The 6,159-nt window shown below is 44.8% G+C and overlaps 1 long non-coding RNA gene across 4 annotated transcripts; it reads right to left on the reverse strand.

Moving 5' to 3' along the window:
* Positions 1-1,310: 1,310 nt before the first annotated feature.
* On the reverse strand, positions 1,311-4,282 carry LOC143442310 (uncharacterized). 4 transcript variants are annotated; one of them, XR_013110364.1, is made up of 4 exons: positions 2,393-4,282; positions 1,807-1,976; positions 1,632-1,708; positions 1,311-1,553 (listed from the first exon to the last, which is right to left on the reverse strand). It is a non-coding gene; the product is annotated as an uncharacterized LOC143442310 (long non-coding RNA). The 4 variants fall into 4 exon arrangements; XR_013110362.1 differs by having other exon boundaries at positions 1,807-1,955; positions 2,343-4,282; XR_013110363.1 differs by lacking the exon at positions 1,807-1,976.
* Between the last annotated feature and the right edge of the window lie 1,877 nt (positions 4,283-6,159).

A 6,159-nucleotide genomic window follows, 5' to 3' on the forward strand; every position in this document is an offset into this window, starting at 1 on the left:
AAAAATAATTATTGTATATACAAACTTAGCATTAACTCATAAAGTTATAAGTAAAAAAAAATAGCTGTCATGCAATGTCTGAAATAATATGAAAAAAAAATTACTATATTCTTCCAGAAATGAGTGTTTCAAGGTTACTCCTAGCCTCATTTAAGTGTTAAGTAAATTATGGTCTTTGTGGGTTTTGCCTTTAAAAACATTGTACCCAGGGGGGCACTCCCCCGATTGGGTCTGGGGTAGTACAGATGAGATATAGATTTAACATTAATTTAGGCATATCAGAGGGGAGTGTGTTAGCCACGTGGAGGTTCAGGAGTGGCCCAGCCATTGAGCTATTTAAGACATATCAAAATAGAAAAGGTGTGTGTGTGTGTGTATGGTGTGGTGTGGGTCTTTTCATTCAAGAATGTTGAGGCCCACATTCGGCCTCTATGCTTTGCCTCAACGCTTTGGGGCTAAGTGCTCTGGTCAAGAGAGAGTGTGGGGCTCTTGGGGCAAGAGACGCGAAGAATGGAGACAAGACAGGGTGTGATTCAGTCTCTTCTATTTTCTCATGTCTCCCTTATTGAAGGGAATTCTGAGGTATTTATATACACAAGCAGGAGAACACAGGTGAAAACACTTTACCACGTGCACCATACAGCTGAGGTCACTAAACAGCAAAACAAGCTATGTGGGATAAACAATATATTTATCAGAGTGTGCTCCAGCTGTTGTAGGCTTTTGACAACCAAGTCTCTCATCAGGGTATTTGGTTCCAGATGGCTGCAAAGTTGATCTAGCCGCTTTCTACTAAAGTCAGCTCCCAACACACGAACCCAGAGAACTCGGGCAGGTGTCGGTGAGACGCATGATCACCGCCAGGATTTCAGAGAAGTTTAACGTATTACTACTGCTACAATATGATGCCCTCTTCTGACCTCCTCAGTACTAGACATATACACATATATACAATACACATAAAATAATCCTGGTTGTCTTATGGCACACACCTTTAATCCCAGCACTTGGAAAGCAAAGACAGGTAGATGTCTGTGAGTTCCAGGCCAGCTTGGGCTACATGTGTGAATGAGAACCTGTCTCCAAAAGCAAACAAACAAAACCAAAACCAACAACAACAACAACAAAAAAAAACCCCAAAACATTTAAAAATTACTTGAGGGCTGGTGAGATGGCCCAGGAGTGAGGGACCTTACCAAATAAGTGTAGCAACCTGAGCTGGGTCCCTGAGACTCAGGGGAAGGAGAGGACTAACTTCACAAAGCTGTTTGAAAACCTCTGCACACATATAGTGGCAACACACACACACACACACTTAAAATCATACATTTATTTTTTTAATCCATTCAGATTGGATTAAGATTGCTTGGCCCAGGCAGTGGCACTATTTAGGAGGTGTGGCCTTGCTGGAGGAAGTGTGTCACCGTGGGGACGGGCAATCAGACCCTCCTGGAATAAATGTTGCAGACATTAGGCAAGAGCAAGGTCTCACAGGAGGTGCCAGTCAGGGTGACAGCTGAGTTCAGCCTCGGGCAGAGCCATGTTTACAAAAGCTGTAATAGAAGGAGCGACCATCAGCCACACTTTCTTTCTCACCTTGAACAGCATCACCACCCCGAGAAATAGCTCACCCATCATGCTTCCCTGAAGAGAGTAGCTGTTTCTTCTGTCACGTGGTTCTCCCGTAGTTCCCGGACTAAGGCCGGCTCTGGAGGATAGGCAGTTTGTTGAATATATTCTATTCCATCTACTAAATTCTTGAATCAAGCGCTTCGGACCAGTTATGTCAAAACATTTGTATCTTACCCAAAAAATTCTAAATGCTGGGGCTGGAGAGATGGCTCAGCAGTTCAGAGCACTGGCTGCTCTTCCAGAGGTCCTGAGTTCAAATCCCAGCAACCACATGGTGGCTCACAACCATCTATAATGGGATCTGATGACCTCTTCTGGTGTGTCTGAAGACAGATACAATAATTCTTAAAAAAAAAAAAAAAAAAAAAAAAATTCTAAATGCTGACTCTGGGGATATAGCTCAGAGGTTTGGTTAGCGTACAGAGAGCTCCAAATCTGATCTCCAGTGGCACATAACCTGGGTGTGGGAGCACAGGCCTGCAATCCCAGCACTTGGGAGGTGGAGGCAGGGGGATGAAAAATTCAATGTTCTATTCGGGTACTTGTAAATATATCTGTGTTTTCTTCCAGATCCTGCTCCTGAAATGACGACTCTGAGACTAAATGTTTATTAACAAATGCCTGTGCCGTAAGCTTTGACTCATTCCCTGACTGGCTCGTGACTCCTTTTGCCATTTAAACTATTCTGTGCCTACAATTTGGTTAGTTACCTCTCCCTCTTCCTTTTCATCTCCTCGAGTTCATTTATCTGCTGGTTTACCTCTGTGTTGTCTCCTGTCTCATCTCTCAGGGCTCTCCTTATGTCTCTTTTATCTCTATTTCCCAGAATCCTCTCTCTTCCCACCAATGTCCCGCCTCCCATTTCCTGCCTCAGCTCATTGGCCATTGGCTTTTTTATTGACAGCGGGTGCTTATAAGCGATTCTTCTTATAGTTGATAATGAGTTTGAGGCTTGGATCACAGGTGGCCCTGCCTCACACCACCACCATCGCCACCACCACCAATAACATAAATTCTGTGAATTTCATGAGGGAATGGCCACATCCTCCAGCCAAAATATGCAAATGTTCTCATATTGATTTCAATTTCATGCTGTGAGTACTTCTTATCTGTTACAAATTTATAAGAAAGGAGCCTCTGGGCAGCGTCTACCCAAGCAGAGCCGCATTCGCAGGAGGTTATATTTTCTCCCTTAAGGCCGGATAACAGCACAGAGGAGCAGTTACTCCCAGAGGCTTAGCCGAAGACAAGGAGTTTGTCAATCTCTAAAGGTCCGATTCTGAGCCGTGAGCTCTTCAAGAGATGGTCTCTGCTATCTTCCGTTCCCTTCAGTGTTTGGCAGCAGGCAGAAGCAGCAAGAGATGACCTTTAGTGTTAGCCTATGTGTGGACCTCGGGTATGGGGCCCTTCAACCCTTGACAGCAGCCATTGTTACAGCTCTCATTCCGGGGGCAGAGAAGGTTAGCCGTGGAGTCTTTGTCCTCCGCAGTCACCAGAGGCTGGAGGTTCTTGTTTATTTCACGTGTGTGTGTGTGTGTGTGTGTGTGTGTGTGTGTGTGTGTGTGTGTGTGTGTCAGAGGACATCTTGCAGATTCAGGTTGTCAGTTTCTATGGAAAGTGTCTCTTTTGGGAGAGGGAGGAAGGACAAACAGGGTCTCTCTATGTAGCTCTGGCTGTCCTGGTACTCGATGTGTAGATCACGCTGGCCTTGAACTCACAGAGATCTGCTTGTCTTGGCCTCCCGCGTAAGTGCTGGAATTAAAGGAACATGCCACTATGACTGGTTAGTGTAAAGTGTCTTAACTCTCTGAGTCAACTTGATGGACCAAGTAAAGCTTTTAATTGGGCCTGATGTAATAATACCTAAGGTAGCACAGAAGTGTCTGCTGACTGAATCAAGCAGTAAGCCTGGGCAGTCTGTTTATATACCCTGAGAAGCAATGTTTGGACCAGTGACAGCTATTTGTTTGAAACTAAGTACAGAGTTTTTATTTTTGTTATTTTGTCTTTTTTTTTTTTTTTTTTCAGAGCTGAGGACCAAACCCAGGGCCTTGTGCTTGCTATGCAAGCGCTCTACCACTGAGCTAAATCCCCAACCCCCAGAGTTATTTTTATTTATTTATTTGTTTTTAGAAAGATTTACTTCATGTATGTGAGTACACTGTCGCTGTCTTCAGACACATCAGAAGAGGCATCAGATCCCATTACAAATGGCTGTGAGCCACCAGGTGGTTGCTGGGAATTGAACTCAGGACCTCAGGAAGAACAGTCAGTGCTCTTAACCACTGAGCCATCTCTCCAGCCCCAGACTTTTTATTTTATCTTATTTTATTTTGGTTTAGTCACAGACTTAGGCTTAATTAGAGTTATCGAGGCATCTGTCTTGGACTAACCATAGACTGGTCTCTCAGCATCAATACCACCACTGCTGTAGATCAGCTATATCACCAAGGTAAGAGCTTCCCCATCTGGTGGGTGGGAATGGTTGCAGGCTCATCTGGAGTAACTGAGGCTTGTGACAAGTCCGCTACAAATAGCCTGGGTTGGGCTGTGCCCTGAGGGGTGGGAGCAGCCAGCCAAGATCTTTCTAGTGGTTGTCTTTTTTTTTTTTTTTTAAATATTTGATTTACATTTCAAATGTTGTCCCTCTTCCTGGTCCCCCCCCTTCACAACTCCCCCCACCCTGTCAACCTTCCCCACCCCTCCATCCACTCCCACCTCACCTTTCTGGCATCCCCCTTTTTTGGAGCATCAAGCCTCTACAGGATCAAGCACATCCTGTTCCACCGAGGCCAGACAAGGCAGTCCTCTGCTACATATGTTGGGGGACCGGGCACGGATCAGCCAATAGGTGCTCTTTGATTGGTGGCTTTGTCTCTGGGAGCTCTGAGGCCCAGCTTAAAAAGCTGGCATAGGCCATTTTTTGTTGTTGTTGTTGTTGTTGTTTGTTCTTTCTAGATAGGGTTTCCTGTGTAGTCGTGGCTGTCCTGGAACTCACAAAGATCTGCCTGCCTCTGCATCCCGAGTGCAGGGATTAAGGACGTGCACCACCACTGCCAGACTCCTGTAGGCTGTTACACATAGTCCGTTTGCTCAAGGCAGCAGGAAGAATGTAAATTACTAATTAGGGAATAAAAGTGTTCATCCCCAACATCTTTGCTTGTTTTAAGAAAAATGATCATCAAAAGGAGGGTTTACAATGTAAATAACTTATTTTTATACTTTTATATTTAAATTAAAAATTTTTTTTTTGGGGGGGGGGGTGTGGTGGCATGTGCCTTTAGTCCCAGCACTCGGGAGGCAGAGGCAGGCAGACCTACATGAGTTCAAGGCCAGCCTGGTCTACAAGACAAGTTCCAAGACAGCTAGGGCTGTTACACAGACAAACGCTGTCTCAAAAAACCTAAATAACAAACAAACAAATAAAATTTAAAATCTCATGCATATGAAATTTGCCTACATGTCTTGGACCTGCTGAAGCCAAAAGAGGGGGTCAGAACCCCTGGAAGTGGAGTTACAGATGTTAGTGAGCCACCATGTGGGTGCTGAGAATCAAGCTCAAACCCTCCGCAAGAGCAGCAAGTGCTCCTAACCACTGAACCATCTCTCCAGTCCAAACCCTGATACTTAGCACTGGGATTTTGCTGGGTTTTTTTTTGTTTGTTTGTTTTTGTTTGTTTGTTTTTGTTTTGAGACAGGCTTTCTCTGTGTTAACAGCCCTGTAGTACAGGCTGACCTCAAACTCAGAGAGATCTGCCTGCCTCTGGAGTGCTGGGATTAAAGGAGTGTGCCAACAGCCCAGCTCACATAGAAATGTTTTGTGCATTTTTGTAAGCAATTTATTTATTTTATAAGTGCTCTCTCTGCACATATACCTACATGCCAGAAAAGGGCATCAGATCACACTTATGGTTCTGAGCCACCATGTGGATTGAACTGGGAACTGAACTCAGGACCTCTGGAAGAGCAGACAGTGCTCTTAACCGCTGAGCCAGCTCTCCAGCCCACATAGCAATGTTTTAATAGTGCTTAACACCTGCTTTGTGTCCCAGGTAGAGGTGGGTCTGTTATTTGTTTCCCCTGCTTTTTTTGTTCTTTGGACTTTTTATCTATTTATTTTGTGAAACAAGGTCTCACTTGTAGCTCAGGCTGGCCCAGAGCTATGAAGCCCAAGTTGGTCTCCAAACCATCACCACCATGTTTAAAGACACACCTAGCGGTTCATGTGAGAATATGTTTTTGAGACTGGCTATATAGCCCGGGCTAACCTTAAACCCATGAGTCTCCTGCCTCTGCCTCCCAAGTATAGGGACTATTGTGGGCACGCTGACTGGTACAGACTGCTGGATTTTCACTGACAGTACCCTGACCCTTCATATTGTTTTGAGTAACTACAACATCAAACAACTTAATTTTCCTCCGATGATTTTCTGTGCGATGAAAGCCACACCAGCCCAGTGGGAGGGGCTTGTGCTTTTGTTACAGATGAGGACACAGGATGGTGTCTGAGTATAAACAGACCTGTCT

The sequence above is a fragment of the Arvicanthis niloticus genome, chromosome 5 (assembly GCF_011762505.2).
Source record: "Arvicanthis niloticus isolate mArvNil1 chromosome 5, mArvNil1.pat.X, whole genome shotgun sequence".
Lineage (NCBI taxonomy): Eukaryota > Metazoa > Chordata > Mammalia > Rodentia > Muridae > Arvicanthis > Arvicanthis niloticus.